This window comes from Solanum stenotomum, unplaced genomic scaffold (genome assembly GCF_019186545.1).
Source record: "Solanum stenotomum isolate F172 unplaced genomic scaffold, ASM1918654v1 scaffold1990, whole genome shotgun sequence".
NCBI classification, from domain to species: domain Eukaryota; kingdom Viridiplantae; phylum Streptophyta; class Magnoliopsida; order Solanales; family Solanaceae; genus Solanum; species Solanum stenotomum.
The window spans coordinates 1-1,118 of record NW_026025772.1 but is presented as its reverse complement, the minus strand read 5'-3'; the positions used below and the strand labels follow the sequence as shown (position 1 = coordinate 1,118).

Genomic DNA, 1,118 nt, shown 5'->3' with positions numbered 1-1,118 from the left:
TAAAAAATCATAAATAAAAAGATATTTTTACTAATTATCCCTTTAAAAACTTCTTGTAAATTTTACAAATAAATACAAATGTGAACACTTCTACAAAGAATTAATTGCAACAGTAATATAGAAAAACCTTAATTAATGTTTTTTTATTTTAGTAAAATAGAATAATTATTTTTAGCATAATGATAACTAATATAAAAAGAGAGTAGTTAATAAAAACCTACTCTCAAAAGGGCGAATCTGAATTTATAATTAGGGAGAGAAATCATAAAAAACTTTCCGATGGAGACCTTTTCGTAGTTTCTGTTTATAAAATATCGCAATTGAAAAGTGGATCCTGTGCCTTACGTTTGTTTTGCCACATGACAACATCACATTGGCTTCGATTTCCTCACATAACTTGCAAGACTTTGTAAGCTTCTCCATTTCCAATCATTCTTACTATTTTTCATCCCAAAAATATACTCAATACTGATCTTATCTCTAAGCCATGGGACAAATTCTTGAAAAATTTCAAGGTAATTAATTTATATCATCTTCTTATATGATTATGCTTCTTTAATTCACAAATCATGTAGTTTGCATCTTGTTTGTGATCTATTCTAGCTCAAATTTGTAGTCACAATCGATCTTGGTTACACTGGATGAAGTTGATATTACGATTTATATTTTAATTTTCTGCTTGTTTGGTTACATCGGTATGTTCTTTGTCAAACCGCTCTGCTATGCAATACTTGAGCCAACGGTTTATCGAAAACAATATCTCTGCCTCCACGGGGTAAGGGGTATGGTTTATGTACACACTACCCTCTTCAGACCCTACTTGTGGAATTTCACCGCGTGTGTTGTTGTTGTTGACTATTTGTTGCAGGCAAGCAATGGAGAGAAAGACAGATGCGGAAGATAACAGATAAGGTGTTTTATCGTTTCAAAGATGAAACAGGAAAAGCTTATCTCAAGTTTGAAGACCTTTACATAGCTGTTCTACTTGTCTACAAGTACCTCACTTGTTTTCTTAAATAACTTTTTCAGGCTAATCCTTTGAATTCCCTACATCTAATGACTTGTGTTGTTGCAGTGATATCAACAAGCTTTTGCCTGGTCCTCACTTTGATCCTCCT

At 32.4% G+C, this 1,118-nt stretch overlaps 1 long non-coding RNA gene across 1 annotated transcript; it reads left to right on the top strand.

Annotated features, from left to right (window-relative positions):
* The first annotated feature begins 364 nt into the window (after positions 1-364).
* On the top strand, positions 365-1,118 carry LOC125850874 (uncharacterized). Its single transcript, XR_007444853.1, has 3 exons — positions 365-515; positions 869-995; positions 1,076-1,118. It is a non-coding gene; the product is annotated as an uncharacterized LOC125850874 (long non-coding RNA).